General features: G+C 43.5%; 1 long non-coding RNA gene across 4 annotated transcripts in view; it reads right to left on the bottom strand.

Annotated features, from left to right (window-relative positions):
- The window catches only part of LOC124227714 (uncharacterized), a 42,326-nt gene that overhangs the window by 2,929 nt on the left and 16,762 nt on the right, over window positions 1-22,635 (bottom strand). For 2 of the 4 annotated variants that reach the window (XR_006885522.1, XR_006885524.1), the window contains 3 exons: window positions 9,161-9,216; window positions 7,908-8,180; window positions 3,337-6,035 (listed from right to left, as the gene is read on the bottom strand). This is a non-coding gene — a long non-coding RNA (uncharacterized LOC124227714). The remainder of the gene's footprint in view (window positions 1-3,336; window positions 6,036-7,907; window positions 8,181-9,160; window positions 9,217-22,635) is intronic. The other 2 variants (XR_006885523.1, XR_006885525.1) reach the window with 2 other exon arrangements.

Genomic DNA, 22,635 nt, shown 5'->3' with positions numbered 1-22,635 from the left:
CTGAAGACACAGTGTCAGCTCAGTGCAGTCAGAAAGAAAATTGACCACAGCAAAGCTAAAATAATCTTTGGCAGGCATTCGCCAACATCTAAATGGACAGTATTCAATAGCTTCCTTCATCAAGTCAGTTCCGGGAGTAGCAGGCCGGGAACTGTCTGCAATTGACTTCTCTGGGAAGGAAACAGGAGGTACAGCTGCTCAAAGTCACACGTTCCATGTGAGCCATTCTGAGCGTTACTTTAATGGTTGGGATTGACAACTGGGTAATCCCCATCCAGACAATTTTTGAGGTAAATCCTCACTTCCACATTCCTTTCCATGGTGTCCTGGGGTCCTGGCTGACTGCTTATTCAAGAATTTGAAAAGATTTCTTGCTTTAATTCTTGAAAATTTATGTTCACACAAAAACTTGTAGATGAATTCTTATAGAAACTTTATTTGTAATAGCCAAAAACAGGAAGCAAGTGAGATGTCCTTCAACAGATGAGTGGTTAAACAAATAGTGGTATATCCATACCGTGGAATACTACTCAGCAATATAGAGGAATGAACTATTGATACACACAACAACTTGAATAGAGCTCAAGGGAATTATGCTGAGTGAAAAAAAAATCTCATACATATTGTACAACTTCATTTATATAACTATCTCAAAATGATAAAATTATAGAGATGGAAAAGAGATTAGTGGCTGCCAGGGGTTAGCGATAGCAGGGGGAGGGGGAGGTGACCCTAAAAAGAAGCACAGGGATCCTTGTGGTAAAAGTGTTCTGAGTCTTGACAGTTTTTGTGCTCATACTAATTGCCACAAGTGACACAATTTCATAAAGGTAAATTCACACACACACACACGAATGTAAAACTGGTAAAATCTGAATAAAGTCAGTAGAGTATACAATTCAATATTTAGGTTGTGCTATACTAATCTTGTACTATACTTTTACAAGATGTTACCACTGGAGGAAGCTGGGTAAAAGGTACACGGGATCAGTCTGTATTATATCTTACAACTACATGTGGATCTATAATTATCTTAAAAGTTTAGAAATAAATTCTTTGGGGAAAAATTTTGATCCAGAATTCATGTACACTTTGTGGCCCACCTTCCTATGGAGGGAGCTGGCCTCTCTTTCGTGGTGAGATAGTCCTGATTAGTCTTTAATCAGTCAAGAGCATCCAAGTGTAGGTCAGAAGACCAAGGCCAGTCCACTCCACTGAGTCCTAAGCACTGCTTCCTTGTTCCAAGCCCTTCTGTAAACTGTGACTGGTTGTCCCTTTCATGCCCAACTTACTGGGCTGTTAAGCAAGGATACAGCAGTCAGCTCTCAAGTGTGCATATTTGCATTTGTGAATGTATATCTATATGTATATGATATAGAAACTTGCCACATTATTGAAATTGTTAAGATACTTTTTGTTTTCAGGTAAATTTATTCTTATTGACAGAAGAGTTATATTAAAGTTACATAGTTTTTGAGCTGCTGTGGCATATTGTATATAATAGATGCTCAATGATTTGTCAATTGAAGATAGTTAAATTGATGATTCGTTGGAGACATCTAAGTAAAGTCAGGATAAATACTTACCAGAGTTAGGCTGCACACTTTTGTGGTTCTTTCCAATCCAGCCAGTCTATACATCTTTAAAAATATTTCATAGTGAAATTTGTATCTCCAGTCCAAAACTCCCCACCGAAGTCCACATCCATAAATCCAATTACCCACTCAACATTTCACCTGGATGTCTGACATCTCAAACAGCTTTTTGGAAAGGGAGCCCTTGCTCCTTCCCAAGACGGCTCCACTTCCAGCTTTCTCATCGTGGTCATGGCAACTCCATCCCAGCAGCTCAAGCCCAAAATCTCAGTCACCCTTAATTTCTCTTTTTCTCACATTCCGTGTCCATTCCATCAACAAATCCTACTGACTACATCTTCAGAAAATAGTCATAATTCAACTACTTCTCACCATCTCTAATGATATTCCCTAGTGCACAATACCAATGTGTCCCCTTAGACCATGGCAGTGACTGATCTGTGGCTGACTGAGTAACAGCCCAACACGTCCAGGCCTCCTTGTAGCTGCACTCCTTGCTCTCCCACAAAGGCTCCGAGCTGTGACCAACAGCCAGCCTAGAGACTTGAAAAGCAAGCCAAAACTTGGAAAGCATTTCTCCTTGAGGTTCACCCTCATGGTGCTTGGGGACCCCTGAGCCACCCTGTGAATAGCTGCCTGGGCTGTCCTGCTGGGAGATGAGAGGTTCAAGCTCGGTCTCCCTGTTTCCCCAGCCAGCAGCCAGCCACACTGCAGGAGCAGAGCTGCCTGGCTGGCCAGGCCTCCCTGAGAGGTGTTGTTGGAGCCCAGATGCACAAGGGATCCCAGTCCGAAGCAGCAGGACTACCCTGCTCGGGCTAGCTCACATTACTGACCCCAGAATCATGAAATGACAGGTGCTGCTGTAAGTCACTGTGTGGAAGAATTTGTGATACAGCTTCTCAATGGCCTTCCCCTTCCACATTTGCTCCCCACAGTCCACTCTCAACACAGCTGACAGGGTCATCACCGTAGGGGGCAGTGGAGTCAGAGTGTAGAGGGGACCACCGTAAACTTTTGCTTTCACTCTCAGTGACATCAGGGGCCACTACAGCAATGCATTAGAGAAATGATATGGTTCACTACAGTCTTAAAACAAGCGCCCTACTGAATAGATTGGGCACCCTAACTTCCCCAGGCATCTGCTCACTTCAGGTCCTTTGCACAGGTTGTTTCCTTTTTCTAGAACACTTTGCCCTCAGAGATATGCACTCTGCACCTCTTTCCACTCATTTCTCCAATGTCATTTCCACAGAAGTCACCCTGGCTGCCCTATTTAAATTGTAGTCATCCTTTCAGCTCCCCATCCCCTCTTTATGCTTTATGCTTTATTTCCTAAGCTCTGGTCATTTTTAACATAATATGAAACATTGATTATGCTGATTGCACATCTCCCCCATAAGAATATGAGCTCCAGGCAGGCAGAGATCAGCCTACTCAACACATAAATCTCAAACTTTAGCTCAATGATAGCAACAAGTGAGATGGCTCTGAGAGAGCACTGAAGCTCATTGTGAGTGCAAATATACTAGTCAGCAAGCAAAGGTTGTTTTTAAGTGTTTAACTGCAACTTGTTCATCCAGGCTTTCACAGGCTGTAATGGTGCTGGTTATGCAATCTTGGTGACTACCACTCAATTAGGCAGGTGGAGGAGACGGGGTGCCTTAGCTCTCCGAGGTTCCCTGGGTGAGTCATGGCTGTTTCTCAGTCCCACTTCCCTTGACTCTGCCACCTGTACACTCACCATGGAGACAGAATGCAGAACGGACAACGCAGATGGAAAGAGCCTCAGGGAACCTATGCCAGACACAGGCCAGGAGGGAGGCTTCGTGGGGTGGGAGGAGGCTGCTGACTAACAGCCCAGAGGCTGAAGGGAGCTCCAAAGGGCCAGGCAGCACTTCCTCTCTGCTCTACAAAATAGCAGCTCCGGGGCTCTTTCAAACATTGTAGACAGATCGGCAGTTCTTGGCCTTTGCCTCATATTTTGTTGCTGAAAAATAGAAGGAAAATTCTGCAGGATCTAAGCTGATTCTAAACAGGATGCGTGGGGGTGAGTACTGCACAGCAGTGTGTGGAAGGATGGAGTCATGAGAGGGTCACGCACTCACCATAATGAGATGGATGTCATTTGGAGGGGAGTCTTTTCCTGCTTACATCCCACTTCAGTCAGCCTTTGCTGCCTGTGAGCAACACATTCAAATTAACACAAAAATACATGGCAAAGAATTTAGGTGTGTAAGACAATCTACAAATACAAGCACACATGTTTTGAGATTATGAGGATGCTTTGTTTACTCTAAATATATTCATTTCACCATTCTTCCATGCATATTCAAATTTACATGCCCTCATTTCAGGGTATAAGAAATAGTTCTTCTAAAGTAAGCTTAAATAGTCAGAGAGTGGGAGACAGGGCCCAGGAAAGGAAAATTAAAGAGGAAGATTTCTGTAGACAGGACTCCTGGAGCCCTGAGGGAAGGAGCCCTAGGCACAGCCTCTCCTTGGGGATCAACCCCTGGTTAAGTGCACAGAGTGCCCTGAAAGGAGTGGGAGGGCATGTGCTTTGGGGGCCAGTCCAGGAGCCCTCTGTGCCTCAGTTTTCTTGCCTGAGAGCTGAGAGTAACCTATAGCAGTCCCATAGTGGTGCCATTGGAGAATTAAATGAGGTGAAGAGCTGGAAACATATGAAGCACTCAGTCATCTTAGCTGCTCTCATTATCATGAGCCATGGAAAGATAAAAGCAGGACCCCTGGACCCTTCCCTTGGTCCCCTGTACACTCCTCATGGGTTCAGAAATCAGGGCTGGCAGAGCACATGTGGGACAGGCTCACACACCACTAGCGTGGCAACAAAAGTATGTGCCGGGATAGTCCACCCCTCTGTGGAGTCCAGCGGTGACCACTTGCCAACAGTGTCCCAGAAATCCTCCTCCACAGGCAACCTCACGGGATACATCATCAGCTTCACCTGATTTATCATGATGCATTGACAGAGGCTCTTCATGATTCGTTTCCATGTCCAGGAGCACAAGGAGTCCATGTGGGCTCCTAGGGAGTGATACTTACATCTGCTTTCAGATATGATCTCAAATCCAAGTTGCCATGGGGCCTTAGGCAGCACACCTAACCTTCCAGTGTCCGAGTTCTCCTTGTGGTTAAAGAGCAGAGCAGCACCGTAATAAAGCACAGATGCAAACATAAGTCTGCATCAGCCCGAAGAAGGGATTCGGACACCCAGGGCATGCCCTCTGTTCCCTCTAATTCAAGAGCAATGTTTTGGGAACCTCTCAGTTGGCCACAAGTTTATATAATCTCTCATCTGCCAATTCTAATAGAGAAAAATGCTTGAGGTTTTACAGAGTAGTTATGTTCACATATAAACAACACCAAATTCTGCATTGTAATATGTGAAATAAATCCCATTTTCACCACCAATGATAATAGAAGGAAACACCATTTGAAAGAAGGCTGTTCTATACCCTTCCTCATAAACAGTCTAGTAATTTTCAGAGGGACCAAGTACAGATAATCTCCAAGGAAGATTAAGTAACATCATTTTTCTGGTTGACTTCCTCATGCATTACCTGTTATCAAACCTGGAGTCTAATTCCTAGATTTCAGGCACTCTTGTTTCCCCAGTCCTACAAACTTATTCACTTATGCACTCACCAAATGGTTATTAGCATGACTAAGTGACAGGCACTCGACTATGCATTTGGGATTCAGGAGTGAGCACAGTAGGCTGGAACATCAGACTTTGGAGTCAGCTGGTAAAGAGATGGAGCAGTGCTACAACAGCAAGTCCTATGATTGAGGCAAACACAACTTCCCTTAGAGCCCATGGGAGGCTCTTCCCCAAAACTTAGGGTCTGGGGTTCTTGGAACTGGTGATACATCAGATCTGAAGTGGTGGCAAAATTAGCAGGGCAAAAAGTGGGCAGAGCTTTTCAGCAGAGGGAATAACAAATGTAAAACCTCAGAGTAAATGAGAGCATGATGTGTTTATGTAAATGCATGGAGTTTGAAGCTATGGTGGTGAGGGAGAAGAATGAAGAGTTAAACAAAGACTTTAGCAAAGGCATGCCAAGAATTCTGGACTTGAACTTCTTGGAAGTCATGGGGAACTATTGATACATGTGTGGGAAAACTACAGAGTATAGGATCAAGGACAGCAAGGGAAGAGGATGTCATACAGGAGAGAGGGGTCAGCACTGCCCAAGGCCACAGAGAGGTCAAGTAAGAGGAGAGTAGTGAAGAAGGCAAACAGCTCCAGCTGCTATCACGAACCCCACAATTTCAGTAACTTGACACAGCAAAAGTTAGTTTCTCACTCACACAAAGTCCACTGTAGATTCTCCTTGTGAGTAGCAGTCTCCCAAACAGTCATTCAGGAACCCATGCTCTTCCATACCCCAGTTCTGACCTCCTCACGTTCTCTCCATTCTGCCACATGATGGGAAAAGGATTACAAGAGGGAGGTATTTACGAGCCAGACTTGAAAGTGATGCACATCACTTCTGCACATATTCCATTAGCCAGAACTCAATCACATGGTCACACAAAGGTGAGAAAATATAGTCTAGCTGTGTGTTTGTGATGAAAAAGGACATAGATTTTGGTTAGCCTTTATAAATCTCTGCTACAAGAACTGAAAAAAAGATCCTTTAGATTTAGCAACAAAAGATGGTTATTGACTAGATCAGTTAGTTATTGCTGCTTAACAAAACACCCAAAAACCTCATGGTTTAAAACAGCAATGATTCATTTTTTCTCATGGAGACTATGGATTGGCCAGGAAACTCTGCTGAGAGGGGCATGGCTGAGCTGATTTAATCTGGGCTCACTCATGATTCTGTTATTAGTGCAGGTCAGCTGAGGGTCAACTGGGCAAGGATGGCTCACTCAGCTCCACATAGCCTCTCATTCCAATGGGTCAGTCTGGACTTTTTCTCATAGCAGTGGCAGGGTTCCAAGATAAAGAGAGGATGCATGAAAGATCCCTTGAGGGCTAGACTTGGAACTGGAACATTCTACCACATTCTACTGGCCAAAGCAAATCACTAGACAGACCAGACTCAATGAGTGGGGAAATACAGCAGCCTCTTAATGGGAAAACAACAAAATCACATTGCAAATGGTGTAGATATCTTTGCAGGAAGGGATGGATAATGGAGCCATTTTTTGTGATCCATCTCCCAGAATGACTGTGGCAAGACCATTGCATGTGAGATGAGATGTGACTCTGAGTAGAAGCCCTGAAATAAGGAATGGCCCTGATCATTACTTGGGGTGGCTTTGTAGGGAGCAAGGAGGGGAAGGTAAAAGCAAACAAACAAATGAAAAACCCAGGACTTGAAAGAGAAAAGAAGAGCAAAGTGAGAGCAGCAGGAGAGGGTACACTGGAAAAATTTGTATAGTTTAGAAGCAAAAGTTGAATAGCAAAAACAGAAGTAGCACAGTAGCCACCCCACCAAACTCCAGAAGTTCAAACACTAAAAATTTAAAGAATTATTGGCCTGATAAAAGAGAGATAGGAAGAATAGAATAGGAATATATACGCATGCATATACCCAGTAAGCAAGGATGCTTTGAGTCTGCTGTGCAATCCAGTATTTCTGGGCAATCCTGAATAGGTAACCAGATTAAGAGAATTTCTGGACTAGATAGGGACATTCTCATTTCAACAAAGATGATTAAGCATTTCTACACGAGTAGTAGAAGTTGCCATCGTTAGTTAAGCAGTTCCTGTATGCTAGGAGCTGTGCTAAGTGCTGGGGCACATGTTCTTCCCTGCAGAGTCCAGAGACCATATTACTCACTCTGCTGCAAAGAGGTAGGTGCTAAGGACAAAACAGTGAATAGGCAAACGTATGGACGGAGTAATTGCGAGGCTCAGACTTCCTCACAATCTCACCTCAGCTGACCTAAGTCTCCATCAGGGCTATCTAAAATGTGCCCATTTGGATGGCTCAGGCTCACTAGTGGAAGGTGCAGTCTTTCTGATTTTGCCCACTCCTCTTTCTCAAGTTTTCAACAAGGCAGAGTAGAGGGTGTTTGCAGCATCCCATGTCCCTGTAGACACTGAGGTGGCTGCACCAGTTCTCCTACCAGCTGTAGCCCTCCTATCATGAGAAGGGAGCATGCCTCTAGCACCCATGTTCTTCAGGTTCCCTGCACTAATCTGAATGTCTCTAATTACCTTGAGGGAGGCCCCAAGCTCTCAGAAAGAGCCATCATGTGTGACCCTTTAACCTCTCTCCCTTCTTCCCATAAACCCTCAGTGCCAATAAGAGGTGGAGCTTCAGGCTTTCTTACCTCTTGATTGAATCTCTCTCTTTCCTTGGAACAGCAACACCATGATGTTCTTTATGCTGTGGACAGTATGCTAGCTCTGAACTATCTATCCTTGATAGACTTAGAAAATATGTTCTCTCTCTCCCTCTCTCTGAAAAGCTTTGCTTTCAAGCATATTAAGTTGTCAAACAAAAATTGAATTGGACTGTCAAAAATGAGAAATGTCTTTGTCATTCAAGAGGTGTCTGCTCTTCCCATAAAACCAAAAGCCAGTGCCTCCTATGGTTGTAAAGCCTGTAAGACAAAAAGATGAGTAAGATGTGACAATAAATCTGGAAAATTTGTCCCCATTACAAAGCTCCTACTCCTGTTACCACTGCTAGTAATAGTACTAATACTGCTTCTAACAACAGATAAATATGTCTAAGTGGCAAAGCCTCTTTAGTGGGGAGGGGCAGGAGATGGAAAGAACATTGTTTGAATGTGCCATCCCTTAAGGACAGTCTTGGGCTTTCTCTGCCATTTTTGCTGGAAAATATTCCCCATTACCTCAAAGCAAAAAATGTCCCTCACCATTCGTTCATTGAGCATGTATTTACTGAATGCCTACTACTCATCAGGCAACGTGCTAGGAACAGGATATATAGTGGCAAATAAGGGAGACATGAAATGCATTACATAGAAGAGCAGACAAAGAGATACACAAATAATTCTGTCAGCATTTTCTACATAGCTCTACTATGTCACTCCACATGTATTGAGCATTTCCTGTAATAACTAACAGTGTCATGTCAGGCTCTGGAAGTGTGCCCTGAAACTCAATGTCAGTCAAGCCCTAACCATCCTCACAAAAACACCTCTGGAGTTTTCCAATTATCACATGCAAGTTTTAAGTGGGTTAGATGACCAACATGGCCAGATGACCCAAGAAATGACCATTCCATCAGGTCAGAACACTGGTCACTGTCTTCATGTCACAGCTAAGGGGAGAACAACTCTACATCCTGTGGAAGTCCAGGAGCAACAAGTCAGCCCTCTGAAACAGAGAGTTAATCAATACATGACTTATCACCCATCTGCCTTACAAGTCATCTCCGTTTAATGGTCTCATAGTTAAACAGCCAATAGAGTCCACACACAAAACACATCATGAGGTTGGAAATGTCACTGACTCTCCAACGCTACCAGAAAAACAACATTGGGGCAAGAATGTTGTCCAGCGTTTAGATGGAAGCTTGGTCACAATTTTTAGAGTTTTAATACACACTACTCACCTAGTATTCTTGGAAAGAGAGAATACTCCAGAGCTACTTCTCCCTGCAGGTCCATTCTGCAGACGTAGAAGAGGAAAACCAACAGTCATTACTCTTTCATTCATCAAACGGTTGAATACTAGCTGACTTCCAGATGAAAAAGCTGCAGATTCTCTCATTCTCAAAGTCTTCCTTGGACCAAACATTTGAGTAAAGTGTTATTATAAGATTATAGCATGAGATTTCAAGAAAAAATTAAATAGAAAAAAAATAATTTTCTAGAAAAAATCCAGGTTTCATTTTGTTTTGGTTTTTAACTTTTTTTTCTTTTGGTGGGAACAAAGATTGCTATCTCATAAATCAAATTAAGGCAAAGCAAAATGGTGGCAAAAAGATATGAACAGAAGGAGTGGTTGTCTGTCCAGAGAGGGAATTATAAGAGCTCTCTAAAGACAGCAGATAGGGAAGAAGAAAAACACCAAGCTTTGAAAAGGAAGATAAGTGTTCTAATTAAGTGGGGGTCTTGGTGTTCTTAATTACAAGCAGGAAGATGTTGTTTAAAGAAGATTCAAGAAAAGGACAAAGCAGGGTGGAAGGGTTTCAGCCGTTAGCTAGATGGTCATGCTCTGATCTCTAAGGTGGGGGCCTGGAGACACAAGGAATAACTGGGTGCTGATAAATTGTACTTATTTCTCTCAAAAAGAGCAAAACACTTTATGGAAATGTCATTAATTTTCAAAAACCCCCCTGGGAGGGGCCAAGGAAGCAGAAGAAGGCACTATTGATCACCGTGTACCAAGATTCACCAGGGTCGGGGCACCACCCAGGCAGCTCACCTTCTTTAGTTTCTGAGAACATGTATCAATCCAAGTACATGCCAAGTGTTTTTAAAAATTTACAAACAGTCTTGCATGAAGTAAATGAGACCTGGCTTGTTCTTTTGGATTTCTTATTTTCGTACTTCTTGTTTTGTTTTAATAAGGTTGAAGAAATATAGGCTTTAAAGTACAAATCTTCTATCTTGGGAAGAATTGTAGCCAAGTCAATTTACATCTCTACTTTCCAGGTCTGAAACTTGAAAAGATACAAGATGATTTCTTGAAGACAAAATTGGCAAAATGAATTTTCAATTTATGTCTTTTAATCTAAAATTTATGACTGTGTTCCATGTTGGGGGGGGGCTGTGTTTTTTTAATCTAGGTAAAGTTTGAAAAACTGATGTAGATTAAATGGGTCTGAGTGTAATTAAATTTATGAATACAGAGAAAAATATGAAGTTTTATTAACTGTGGAAGGAATGTGGGTCCTTAGCTGCCCTGCCAGTTCACAAAAGACAAAGGAGCTCAGCTTACAGGGGTTAAATAAACACAATATTTTATATTATAGTTCAAATGAATCCATTTGCAACAAGACTCAGAGTCTGAAATTAACTTCCCAGATTGCATATCTCCAGGGACATTCACGAGCTCTGCTCTGAGGGGCAGCCACTGGGCAGCAGCAGCCACAGGAAGTGACGAGCCCAGCCCAGGTCTGTTCCCTGGACTGTGCTGAGTACCTTATAGATCTTGCTGGATTATTTTTTCACATCGCTGTATGTTGCATATTCTGTAGTCCTAAACATTCTTGTGCTGGGTTTTAGCAACCAGTGTATCAGAAGCAGTGAGTGTGAAAGAATATGTTTAGACAAAAAAAAAAATGCATGGGAATGGAGAACAAGGCATGGGGGAGACCCAGTCAGTGGAACTGCACGTGGAACGAGCTCTAGGATTGGGGTTGGCTGCTGACACCACTCTTGATGGATTAATTTTTAGAGATCTAAGCAAATGCACTTGGGGCCAATGTTCCAGTCTGAGATCAGGGGAATCTGCTTCAGAAGCAGGACAAGAGGCCAGGGGAGAGGCCACTGTTGCTGGTCCCGGGCTGCTCTGCCTGAGCCCTCAGGAGCCAAGAAGACCAGCACAGTAAACTTCCCTCTTAAGTATCATTTGGCCAACCAGGAGCTTGTTAATTGGTGCCAATTATTGGTTTGCCAACAACTCCCACAGATTAATATTTCAGGAGTTAGAAACCCAGCTGAGCATGAAAAGAGCATCAACTTAGAGTTTGGAATCACGTTTCAAAACTGCAGGGAAAAGAGAGGGAAAAAGGGTTTCTTAAGTGAAGAGGAAGAGACTCATTCATCTTGCTAATACTCAAGACTCTGGAAGCCTGAATCAGCTCCTGAAACACACACGCATGACATTGGTCAACACAGAATCCAATGTACCGATCTGCAAGTGTTGTCCCTTTTAAAGAAATGTCCTACTATAGTTCAAGCATTCTTAGTTTTTCTGTAGCAAAATGGGACATTGCTTAAACTTCCTTTGGTTAAAAAGCGGTCTTCAAGAATGTGTTTCTGAAACTAAAACAGTGACTTGAGACTGTACAGTGTTTTTCCTACGGGGACCAAAACGATTTTACTCACCGTGTCTGCTCACAGTGAAGGGCAGACAGCGGTATTTTCTTTGCCTCCCTAGCCTGTTTTGTTTCTTAAGAGGTCCCCGGAAACTAGAAGGAGGTCATGTATGAGGCTGAGGCTACAGGGCACACATGTGCCTGCAATCACACCATCTTAAGCAAACAGCTGCGGCCCCTCTCCTGGTCCTCAAACCCCAGAGGAGCTGACTACTCCCAGTTCCCACCAGGACCCCCATTGCCCCCAACTGACCCCAGACTTACACCTCCGCCCCTGCTCCCACCCAGACCCCATTCAGATTCAGGCCTCCCTGAGTTCTTCCCAGACCCGCAGCTCCCACCCAGACTCAGGCCTCCCTGGGCCCCCCAACCCTCACTTCTCTCTGTACTCCACTCCCCGCTCCAGATCTCTGGCTCCCTCACCTGACCCTGGGCCACTCAACTCCCAACTCCCTCCACACTTGGCTTCCCTACTCCCGGGCCCCCTTCCCCCACCCAGACCTGCCACCAGGACCCTGGCTTCTCACATCCCAGGACCGGGGTGTTCCCCCACCCGGCTCCCACACAGACTCTACCTAGACCGGCTCGCCGCCCCCTGCACTGACTGCCCCCTCCCTTCCCCCCAAGGCTCCTCTCCTCCTCCTCCTCCTTTTCCTCCCTCCCTGGAGCGTTCCCTGCCTGCCTATCATCTTGCTCTAATTGTTTCCAGATTTGTGTGGGAGGTCAGGGCCCGGGAGTGCTGCTTCATGCCAAGTTTATAAACAGAGCAGTGTTTCCAGATGGCCGCTGGCTCCAGCCTGGCGAGCAGGTTGATTGGGACCAGAATAACAACAGGTGGAGAGCAGACAATGAATTCCTTGACACTTATTTACTCCCTTAATTTTTTCTTCCCCTTACAGCCCTCAACTCCATCTGCCATAGTCACCTCCGACAGATTTCCAAAATATTCAAATGAAGAGGGGAAGCAATGGAATGAAAAAGAAAACAAGCCATTTCCCTAATGAGGGTGGCAAGTTGGAGCTAGAGAGAAGCAAGAGGGAGCTGTGGAAACAAAGGGATGCAGAGACATGAAAAGAGAGACACAGACCACTGTGGACCTGTCCCTGCCCAGAAATCAGCTCAACCCAGAAATCAGTGCCTGACTGTGACCCGAGCAGAAGAGAATAGTACGGACTAAAGGCTCGTTGGTGGGTCCTGCTAAGCCCATCCACCTCCACAGGGCTGTCTATCACACTCATGCCCAGGCCCAGGGAACCAGGAGAGAGACAGTCCCTAATGCACTCACTGACTCCTGAATCTAGCTCCCACACCTCTTTTCAGGCTCCTTCCTCTGAACACCCCTGCCCAATGAGGGTTACCAGGCAGACCTCCTGACTGTGTTCTGTTGGCTAGAAGTGGGATAATTCTCCTTGAGCAAGTATTCTGGGAAATGCCTAACGATTCTCTGAAAAAGGATTGACCAAAATGCTCAAATCCCATTAAGATAGTCAAGGATTGAAAGAGAAGGAAATAGGCCAGAGTTTAGACTGAAAATCTGAATCAGTCAAAATGAACAAAAGGGGCCTCCCACAGAAGACCTTTCGACCACAAAATAATGTTCAGTTTGTACTGGAGAAGGCTGGGAGTCAACCTGAGGAAGAACAGCCAAACTGGGCCAACTTTATGAAGTGAAATGAAAGGTTTCAGTAAACAGCAGCAAAGGCACCAGATGCCTCTAGTTAAACATGGACTCGTACCAGCAAGCCCTGCTGTGATTGAGAAAGCTTGCAACAGACTTATCCATGAGGGAATAAACTGCAAGACACACTGTCCGGCGAGCTGTCACAAATGCCCCACGACAGGGCTCTAGACAGAACAGCCCCTTGCAGGGATGCACACACGCGACCACTCTAGTTAGATGTAGATCATGAACTGCCCCTGGCCGGCTGAAGAGTCCGTAGGAGGACGATGAAGCAGCCAGTGTGGGATCCCAGCTAGAAACCAGGCCGGCTTTGTGGCAGGAACGATGAAGCTCACAGGTTTAAAACCCTGACCTATGAGAGGACTGGCAGAGGAAAGCGCCTGTGGAAATAAAGCACGTAAATATCAAAAGGACGTTTTTAAGTGTCTCTGAGTTAAGACTATATTATCTTCTGTGAGTCTTTTGAATCTGACTTTCTGCGTATAAAATGTAATCTGACCCTCCAGCTTTGAAGATTGGAGATCTGGGACCAGCACTGTGCAATTTATCTGAACTGACAGAGAAGTTAGTGTCCGGCGCCCGGTTCTGTCCTCCTGCTCCATCCATCCCCTCCTGATCCCTGACTTACAAGAATGCCACTGCAGCACTGTGGCTTAAAATATATCGTCACTCTTGTATTTTTGCTTCATAGCAAAATGCAGGGAATCAAAAGTGCCTATCTAAAATGCAGGACCTGGATAATTTAATCTTCACATGGAAAGAAAATAAACTCGTATCTCTTTAATTACCTTCACTACCTTTTTGACACAGCAATCACTTACTGAGGTTTTTATCTGAAAAGCTCTAAGTATTATATAAGGAATTCTTAAGAAAACAAAACATGCTTTAAACTAAAAAGCAACAATATGAGTTAGAGGGAATAAACTTATGACTGGGCTACAACAGGGGCTGAGAGGGAGGGAGAGGGGGAAGGGGAAAGGGAGAGAGAGAGGGGAAGAAGGGAGGGGGAGGGTAAGCCTGGAGCTGAGGAGCCAAGAGCTCAAGAATCAGCTCACATTCTGGCATCATAAAGTGCCCCGCTGAAGTCAGCTCCCCGCTGGAGGATGTTTACCTCACAGGAGCATCTGTGGAAGATGCTGAAGATTTTCTGGAGAGATATCATTGCCGGCCACAGGTGCCCTATGCATAAACATTGCAGCTCCCACTGTATTTGAAATATCAAAAAAAATTGTATTTGTCATAACTAATGAATCCTGGCACATAATCACCCATGCACTAGGGAACAAGTTCTACTCAACAAAAATGAAGTGTCAACAGCTGAAGAGAATTCTACCCCATATCGACCCTGTTCATCTGAGTACCTAGTAAGATTGCCCTGCGGCTTTAGGCAGCCACAGCAGGATTCTCTACCATGACCACCCTCGTTATCCGGGAAAACTTTTCCCACTTGTACTCTAAGACTGGGCATGAAATTTTGTTCCCAACCACAAAGCGCTGAGACACACCATTGTGGCATCCGCTGAATTTACCAGAACAGGGACACACAATTTGTTCCTACAAATTACAAATACCAGGTTAAACTGAAAGCTACTTTTATAGCTTAAATACTCACTGCTCCTCCTCTCTGGATGGTTAGTGAAAAGTGGAATTTGTTTTGGCTCTCCATGTCTATACGGTTACAAACAGATGACATACACACAAAAAAATGAGCTAATGATAACATCTAGAAAGTCAAAATATTATCAATGGCATGGGATTTCCTAATTTCATTGATAAATGAAATCAGTTTATATTTGGGGACTGGGAGTGTTGGACCATGTAGGAGCACCGGCTTTACCAAATGCCCATTTGATTTGGAATTTCATGAGAAGGCCAAAATGCAAAACCTAAAACTTGGGAAAAGAAACATTTTCTTCAGAGAATTTCTTTTTCAAATTGGAATTTATTGCACATTTTCAAATGCAGACCAAAATATTTCAGCAAACACAATGTGTTTGTTATTTTTATATACCAGTGCTGTTGTTAGGCAGAATAATGAGGCAGTAAAGCAGGTATGCCGGGGTCTGAGTGTTCAAGGGCTTTAAATCATGATGTTTACTGGCAGTGCTCTCCTGCAGAGCACGCTTAAATGCTTCCTGAAACGAGAGGCATTGAGAAGTTACCACAAGCTCCTGCAGTTCACCAGCCCAGCCACCCTTTATGGAACGTTTGAAACACTTCTAACCAGAATTAAGGGATTTTTTTCCCCTTATACTTGGCAAGAAACTGAAAAGACTAGTGTGGAGGAGGTGAGAAATGCCATTTCCAAATCCTGAAAGCCAAGTAAGCTGTCCATGGTGACTTAACCCAAATTCCCTCACAATGGAGTATTTGTTAGTGCCAAGTTTAGACTTTAAGGATGCAAAGTCAGAGATTTCAAAGTGTGGATGATAAGCACATCTTTTCCACTCCTTTTTTCCTAAGAGTTAACCCCTCCAAGCTGTCCCCTCCCTCTGCTTTGTCAAAAGTCTGTCTCCATTTATGCAAGGTTCTCCCAGACAGAAGTCATCATCACCAGCCGCACCCACTGCTGGCTGCTACTCACCTTGGGGCCTGTACCAAGCCCTTACTAAACTCTGCTCAAAACACTTGCCACTGCAGCCAGCAAGTGAAAACAGAAGGCATTACTAGAACCAGGTTTGTAATTTTTACATGCTTAACTCAGGGAGACACTCAGCAGAAGACTAGATAGCTTCTCTCCAAACCAGTCCTAATGCCATTAGGAACTCCAATTAACAGCAGTCCTTGTTCCCTGGGTAGGGACATAAAGCAATTATGGGCCTCAAGCCATGCCTAAGAAACTGGCAAAGCTAATCAAACTGATACGTCCCAATACAGCCTACTTGGCAGGTATACCCAAGCAAACCCTGGTGGGGCATCGTGGGGCTACGGCCAGCTCGTTTCAGCATTGCCTCCTGTTAATTACTCTTACTCAAATTGGAATTTCAGGTGTTTTGTTCAGGTGTCAAGTTTTTATTTTCATTTCAGCCTCCAAGTATGCTTCCATGGCAGCGTGGCTAAATGTGTACCATGTTTCAAAGCCTTAACTGGGGCAGTGAAAAATGGAATTGCAATCTGAAGCAAGATTTGTGAACCATGCATGATTTTCGGCTTGTGCCCAAAAAGGCTGAGAGTTAAAACAAGGCCTTTAATGAAATCGTGTCTGACAGCGACAGAAATAATCTCAGAACAATGCAAATGTATCTGAATAAGCACCATGAATTAGTAAACAATATTTTCATACTTGTAATTCAGCAATTTTGAGCTACACCTTTTAAGGTTACTCATTTTCACTGCCTTTGAAGCAACCGTTGTCTATTAAAAGCAGCTGAGCAAATGGCTTTGACGTCCTTCATTTGCTGATAAACCAAACTTCGCTCTAAACAATGTATCTAGTGTATGAAATTCACATAAATCGATTTAAAGTTTCTATGATGACTGTACATTAAAAGGTTAGTTTGAGGTCTCTATTGTTAAAAATTTTTAGACAAAGATTTGGCCAGACACCAAATCTAATCTATTGGTGGGGTGGGGGCAGAGGTGGGGGATGGGCAGGGGTTGACATCTTCACTGGAAAGGCAAAGCAAATAGGCCTGGTTCCCCAGGTCCCTGACCCTGTACTGAAGGCGTGACACTGAACACAGCTGACCAGGACTGTTTGCTTTCTATTTTTATTTTTTTCTGCTGAGGAAGATTCGCCCTGAGCTAACATCTGTGCCAATCTTCCTCTATTTTGTATGTGGGTCACTGCCACAGCATAGCTGATGTGGGGGACTGGAATTGGCCACCCCAAGATATGCCTCTGTGGCATAAAGATTATTTTGGGCTGGTTACTTTTAAAAAACTGCAGACAGGAAAGAAACTCTGGAAAGTAGAATTTACTTACCCTTTGTAAAGAGACATTTACATTTGTAGAGGAAATCTCCATCTATAAAGGTGTCTCCCTCTCCGTACCAGGAAGAAGGGGAGATGACCTTATCTCTAGAAACTCTTAATCAATGCAGAGGCAAGGACTGAAATCTGCATAATAATCTTACTCTTATTTACTGTATTTGTCTGGTAACCTCCCGAAACTGACTGCCCCCACCCCCAACATCCTCCTTTGTCTTTAGCTGAAGACGATATTTAAGGTGGTGGCTTCAGCTGTTTTGGCGAGTTGCTCAGTTTGCCTGAGCCTCTCCCATGTATACATGTTATAAAGCTTTGTTTAATTTTCTCCTGTTATTCAGTCTCATGTGAATTTAATTCATTCTCCGGCCAGAAGAACCCAGAGCGGGCAGAGGAAATGTCTTCCTCCCCTACACTGACAAGTGGTGCAGTCCGTACCTGGGATCCAAACCAGCGTACCCAGGTCACCAATCTGGAGCACACCAAACTCAACCTCTATGCCATGGGGCTGGTCCCCTGTTTGCTTTCTCTAACTCAGATTCTCTGTCCATGACCGTTAGAGCTTTAGCCATTTAACACAAATTAGTAAGAATGTGTTCATGATTATGAAGAATTTATTATGAGTTCTGGATAAAAGAATCTATTAAATGCCATTGTTCTTTACTGGGAAGTCACATTACAATAACTAAACCAGAACTCCTAGAATCTGAAAGGAAGATATTTTTTACCTGTATTTATTTATCTGATGTCTATTTATTTATTTGATTTTTTTTTTTGAGGAAGATTAGCCCTGAGCTAACTGCTGCCAATCTTCCTCTCTTCGCTGAGGAAGACTGGCCCTGAGCCAACATCCATGCCCATCTTCCTCTACTTTATATGTGGGATGCCTACCACAGCATGGCTTTTGCCAAGCAGTGCCATGTCTGCACCTGGGATCTGAACTGGTGGACCCCAGGCTGCCAAGAAGTGGAACGTGCGAACTTAACTGCTGCACCACCAGGCTGGCCCCAATTTTCTATTTGACTTTTATTGAGGTCACATTGGCTTATAATATTATATAAATTTCAGGTGTATCTCATTATATTTTGATTTCTGTGTAGACTACACCATGTTCATCCCCCAAAGTCTAGTACCCATCCATTACTGTACACATGTGCCCCTTTTCCCCTTTCACCCTCCTCCCTCCCTTCTCCCCTCTGGTGACCACCAATCTGTTCTCTGTGTCTATGAGTTTGTTGTTGTTGTTTTATCTTCCACATGAGTGAAATCATAGGTATTTGGCTTGAAGATTTTTATTCTATATAATTGCAAAAGAATGGCCTGTGTCAGCAGGGGTAATAATAAACTGAACTTGCAGAAGGGGATGGGAAGATAAACTATGAATCTTAAAATATAAAATTAATTCCATCACAAAGGAGAATAACCCAGCTCAAAATATTTAGACGATATCATGTAAGATATTATTTGGAAGAAAAAGATTTTCCTTTGCATTTTTTAAAGAATTTTGATTTTCATTCAGTGTCATGGGGCTTCAATAACTTATGATGTTTCCAAAAAAGAGATTTGTTTCAGTAGAGTGAATGCATTTTTTCTAATGTCACAGTCACAGTTAATTTATTCACACAGCCCTTTATTTGCTTCCTCTAGAGCCCAGTGACAACCTTCCTGATGTTTTCCCCATCTCCAAATTCCCACCTTGGTTCTACTTCCAACGTCCATCACAGATAAAGGGTACCAGCCTTAGCAAAGCTCTGCACAGGATGAGAAACTTTCTTTGTCCTGAAATGCTGAGGAGTTTTCCACATCTGATTTAGTTAAACTTCCTTCCAGGACATCATTCCCTCTAAGAGACAAATAAGTGAATTGTAAATAACATACTATGACAAATAAAATTTGAATTTGTGATAACACTGATATAAATTCTTGCTACAGTTGAACAAAGTTATTTTATTTGGAAAGGACCAAAGTTATTGGTGTCCCACTTGCTTCTCCTAACGATTCTTAAATATCCAAAAGGTTTAGGAATGTTGTACTTAATAGTAATAGCTTATTCCCAATAAAAGTGATCTTTGGCCAAAGACAAACTAAAAGTTATGTAACTCAAATTAAATTCATGACAATTGAGAAGGGCCTGCTTTCCTAAAACTCAGATGTCCTAAAGCAGATTTCCTAATAGCTACCTGATGGTACAATATTCAGAAAAATGCAGAGAAAGAAAAGGACAGAGAGAGATACAGACAGAGAGAGAGAGCACTAGTGAGAGAGAGTGGACGGAGGGAGGGCAATGTGAACACTTTCCTAGTTTTAAGAAAGTCAACCCTGAACAAGAGTTGAATGCATTTCAAGGAACTGAGTCATTTAAAGTGTGTGTGCTCAATATCCCACATCAGCCTAACATACATTTTCTCTCTGGGACTTCAGACACTCCATGATGAGCCAGCAGAAGTTCTCCAGCATGAAGATTTAGTGTTTCCATAAGAGAAACAATGAAGAGAAAGACTAGGCTCTCTGATGAGCACCCTCTAAGGGGACCATGATTTCTTTCTGACGTAAGAGAAAGGTGAAGACCCCAGAGGACTTCTTGACATGCAGGCTAGTGGCAGATAGGGAGACGTGAGCATGCGCCTGTGCAGCACAAGTAAGTGCCCTCTACCTTCCTGAGGCATCAGATCATGAGCCTAATACCCGTTACAATGCTAAGAGCATTCTAAGAAGCCTTCTGGGGAGCCTGTTAGGAAACTGGCAGAGAGGACGCCCTTCTCACTCCAGAAGGAGTGATGTCAGCCCCACATGTCTAGGTGGTAATAGCAGTGGAAGATGAAAGCCACAAGGCAGCACAAACTGGCCTTCATGGCAACCAAGAAGACAGGCTGAGGCACTCAACAGGGAGCTCTCAAAGATTCTCTGGGGGAAGAGGAGAACTTTGGGACCCAAAAATTCTATTTCAATTCAGATTTAGAATCAAAGACTCAGGGGCCGGCCCGGTGGCACAGCGGTTAAGTTCACATGTTCCGCTTCTCGCCGGGGGTTTGCCGGTTCGGATCCCGGGTGCGGACATGGCACCGCTTGGCGCACCATGCTGTGGTAGGCGTCCCACATATAAAGTAGAGGAAGATGGGCACAATGTTAGCTCAGGGCCAGTCTTCCTCAGCAAAAAGAGGAGGACTGGCAGTAGTTAGCTCAGGGATAATCTTCCTCAAAAAAAAAAAAGAATCAAAGACTCAGGTTGGAGGGCCTATTTTGAGGGGGCCCATTTCCTACCTCAGGAGTTAAATGCTCCAAAAGTAATGTAAAAACATCGTTGCATTTCTCAAAGAACTTCCTAATTGTCCATGAAGGTTTGTGAGTTCCTTGAGGACCCAAGCTATGCCTATGGTTGGGTGTTCAAACTGGTAACAACAGGCAGCCTGCCAGAGGCAGTCAATAAATGCTAGGGAGAGAATGAAAGAAAGACTCTCTCCTTGGCAGTCAGACAAACACGGGTCTGAATTCTTATTCAGATGGGGGTCCTTTGACCAGAGAGCTTTTTTCCTCATCTGTAAAATAAAGAAACACCCCCAATGCAGGGAAGTTGTAAGGATTAAAGATGATGTGGTGTATGTGAAGCTACTTGCACAAGGCCTGGCACTGAGTAAATACCTAATTACCAATAGCTCTCAGTTCCATCCCAACTGCGGCCGGCAGCCACAGCCCTAGATCAGTAGATTATCTACTTGGGATTATCAGTAAATGACCAGAAATTATTTTTTAGAAGATCACATAGATGTATGTTGAACTTTGAAAAAGAAAGCACTGCATTTATTTTAGATGGAGTTCAAGAAGCTAAAATATTTTTAAATATATAAACCTTAATTCAGAATTGTAGCAATAATTTGACATAAAACATAGAGTAGACATTTTTCAAATTCCATATTTTATAACTTCTCTGAAATATCTAGCATGTGAAAAATTTGTCAAAACCTGGCTCCCAAACATCACCAACACAATCTGTTGATTAGATGAAGCTGAGTTTATTGCTTTCTGTGGCAAGGGAGAACACCACCTCACAAACTTTTGTCAGTGCTTCAAAGAGGAGAAGGTAAGATCTTAACTGACTGAGAATTGGAAATTTGACTTAAAGCACAGCTCAATTAGGATCAAGTAAGGGTCCTGATACAATGCCCCCAGGACAGGAGGAAACAGTAAAGTGAGGACTTTCATATGAGGGATTCCTTTGACTCTTAGGGCATAAACTCTGTTGATACTTTCCATTCAAAGAGTTGATAGGTCTTTCAGGAAATTCCTGTAATGAACAATCAAACCATTTGCCTGGGAATGGGTTTCCTAGAAAAATAAAGACATGCTATGAAAACAGAAAATTGCAAAGTACATTAATTTTCAGAGTAGATGTGGTTTGGGTTCTCAGTAGCTGAGTGTGAAAGTGGACAGTTTCTGTCCTCAGCCCCCTTTCCTGGTCATTCTACAGCCTGAGAGGAAGGATAGATCATTAGTTAATATCTAAATATGTGCTGGATCCAGATCTTCACCACTGTTTGAGGTGTCATAATCACATGTCAACTGTCCACTGATATTTATTCCAACCTCCATGTTTCCAGGGGTGCTTCCTTCAACCTCCAGAAATGTCAGGCCTTCCAGTTCTTTTCAGAGGACTTTTTGCTGAATCATCTGACTGAATAGTGGCTGTGCACCAGCATATAAAACACTGGAGATCACACATCTAGACACTGCCACAGACACATCCTCAGAGAAGGATTATGATCACAGTGTGTCTCCACTTCTCAGCCAGGTGCCAAGAGCACCCAGGTTAAAGCAAGAGAATAGACCCCATCCCCACTCTGAAGAGTCCATGGAACCAGGTGTGAGATCAGTCATCAAATTACCTAGTTTTCTGATTTCTTACTTTTGTTTCCTGGATGTTTATAATGTTAAAGATCCTCAAGAAAGGTCTACAGGGTTGTAAGTACAACATTGCTCACCTGATGCAGCACACATTCCCCCTCGAGAGGCCACTGCTACATCTGAGGCAGCTCTGTTTTGAACCGTTGCCCACCCACTTTGATGAATCTCGGGTGAGGAGTTTGGTGGCCTTACTGTCATTGTCTAACTAACTCCCTGCATACAGGATTCACTTGACTTTCCAGGCCTCTCATAAAGCATGAAATAAAGATCTAGAGGAGAAAAGAAAGAAATCAGAATTCCCCTAGAGTAGTTAGGGTTTCAGTTATTAAGTGAGGGCCCAGTTTTTCTGCTTCTTGAATTAAACTGTCTACTGATCTCTTTTTCCTAGAGGACAGCCCAATGGGCCAAATGGACCCTGGGTGATGTCAGAGACAATCCTGAAGGCAGATATTAGTTTACCAAGGTAACAAGGCCCTGCCCAGCTTGCAATAGGACTGTTATCGCCCAAGTGGACTTGTCTGCTGGCCACAAGACA

The sequence above is a fragment of the Equus quagga genome, chromosome 16 (assembly GCF_021613505.1).
Source record: "Equus quagga isolate Etosha38 chromosome 16, UCLA_HA_Equagga_1.0, whole genome shotgun sequence".
In the NCBI taxonomy this organism is placed as follows: domain Eukaryota; kingdom Metazoa; phylum Chordata; class Mammalia; order Perissodactyla; family Equidae; genus Equus; species Equus quagga.
This window is presented reverse-complemented; position numbering and strand designations above follow the sequence as displayed.